The following is a 2,500-nucleotide window of genomic DNA, read 5'->3' as shown; positions in this document are numbered from 1 at the left end:
AGAGGCATTTGCAGCAGGAATGCATGTGCACTCAAAAACTTCTATATGTTTCACGGATAGACCCCGTGAAACGCTAGAAATTGGCGGGGATGTGTCTCTTGTGGCTCACGGGGCTGTTAGGGTGGCACAGAACTCCCTCGGAATGGGAAAAGGGGTCATTTTCGTGTTGCCACATTGCATAGGAACGCCATGAAACTTCCAGAGGCATTTGCAGCAGAAAGGCACGTGCACTCAAAAATTTTAATATTTTTCACGCATAGACCCCGTCAAACGCTAGAAGTTGGCGGGGATGTCTCTCTTGTGGCTCACGGGGCTGTTAGGGTCGCACAGAAATGCCTCGGAATGGGAAAACGGGTCATTTTTGTGTGGCCACATTGCATAGGAACGGCATGAAACTTCCAGAGGCATTTGCAGCAGGAATGCATGTGCACTCAAAAACGTCTATATTTTTCACGGATAGACCCCGTGAAACGCTATAAATTGGCGGGGATGTCTCTCTTGTGGCTCACGGGCGCTGTTAGTTAGGGTCGCACAGAAATCCCTCGGAATGGGAAAAGGGGTCATTTTCGTGTTGCCACATTGCGTACGAACGGCATGAAACTTCCAGAGGCATCTGCAGCAGAAATGCATGTGCACTCAAAAACGTCTATATTTTTCACGGATAGACCCCGTGAAACGCTAGAAATTGGCGGGGATGTGTCTCTTGTGGCTCACGGGGCTGTTAGGGTCGCACAGAAATCCCTCGGAATGGGAAAACGGGTCATTTTCGTGTTGCCACAATTGGCATACGAACGGCATGAAACTTCCAGAGGCATTTGCAGCAGAAATGCATGTGCACTCAAAAACGTGAATATTTTTTCACGGATAGACCCCGTCAAACGCTCGAATTTGGCGGGGATGTTTCTCTTGTGGGTCACGGGGCTGTTCGGCTCGCACAGAACTCCCTTGGTCCACCTGATTCGTGCATACAGGCAGCAACTAAAACTCTGTAAACCTGCTGTGAGGACATCTAAACAGTGGACCAGTGAGGCTGTGGAAGATTTGCGGGCGTGCTTAGACTGTACTGACTGGGATATGTTCACGACTGCTACCAATAGTCTGGATGAACTCACAGAGGCTGTGTACATCAGCTTCTGTGAGGACTGCTGTATCCCAACACGTACCAGGGTGAACTTTAACAACAACAAGCCCTGGTTCTCAGCAAAGCTCAAAAGGTTGAGGTTGGAGAAGGAGGAAGCGTTTAGGAGTGGGGATAGAGACAGATTCAAGGAGTCGAAGAACAGGTTTAGCAAAGCGGTGAGAGAGGCTAAACGACTGTACTCAGAGACACTAAAACACCAGTTCTCTACTAACGACGCTGCTTCTGTCTGCCAAAGGGCTCAGGCACATCACCAACTACAAACCCAGAGCGCCCCACACCACTAACGACTCCCGCCTAGCCAACGACCTGAACGAGTTCTACCGTAGATTTGAAAGACAATTGGACTGTCCTGAACCACCCCTTCCCACCCAAGAGGCCCCATCCCCCACCCATACTACAGAAACGACTCTCTCCTTTCAGGAGGGAGAAGTTAATGGGCTTTTCAAGAGGCAGAATCCACGCAAAGCAGCCGGGCCGGACTCTGTCTCTCCAGCCACCCTCAGGCACTGCGCTGGCCAGCTGTCTCCGGTGTTCACCAACATCTTTAACACCTCCCTGGAGACATGCCATGTACCAGCCTGTCTCAAGTCCTCCACCATCATCGCTGTGCCCAAAAAGCTAAGGCCAACAGGACTAAATGATTACAGACCGGTCGCCCTTACATCTGTGGTAATGAAGTCTTTTGAGCGCCTGCTCCTGGCACACCTCAAAGCCATCACAGACCCTCTCCTGGACCCCCTTCAGTTTGCCTACAGAGCCAACAGGTCTGTGGACGACGCAGTTAACATGGCCCTCCACTTCACCCTACAGCATGTGGACGCCCCAGCATCCTACGCCAGGATCCTGTTTGTGGACTTCAGCTCTGCCTTCAACACCATCATCCCTGCCCTGCTTCAGGACAAGCTCTTCCAGCTGAACGTGCCCTACTCCACCTGCAGGTGGATCACAGACTTCCTCTCTGACAGGAAGCAGTGCGTTAAGCCGGGAACAGAAGTCTCTGACTCCAGGTCCATCAGCACGGGAACTCCTCAGGGCTGCGTCCTTTGCCCACTGCTCTTCTCCCTGTATACCAACAGCTGCGCCTCCAATCATCTGTCCGTCAAACTCTTGAAGTTTGTCGGACGACACCACCCTCATTGGGCTGATCTCTGGTGGGGATGAGTCTGACTATAGGTGGGAAGCTGACAACCTGGTGACCTGGTGTAGCCAGAACAACTTAGAGCTAAATGCTCTAAGGACAGTTGAGATGGTTGTGGACTTCAGGAAGAATACAGCCCCACTCACCGCCATCACCCTGTTAGACTCCGCAGTCAAAATTGTGGAGTCCTTCCGCTTCCTGGGCACTATTCTCTGCCGGGA

This window comes from Petromyzon marinus, unplaced genomic scaffold (assembly GCF_048934315.1).
Source record: "Petromyzon marinus isolate PM22_M1 ecotype Great Lakes invasive population unplaced genomic scaffold, UKy_Petmar_22M1.pri1.0 PM_G_Scaffold_61, whole genome shotgun sequence".
In the NCBI taxonomy this organism is placed as follows: domain Eukaryota; kingdom Metazoa; phylum Chordata; class Hyperoartia; order Petromyzontiformes; family Petromyzontidae; genus Petromyzon; species Petromyzon marinus.
Note: the sequence above shows the minus strand (reverse complement) of the source record.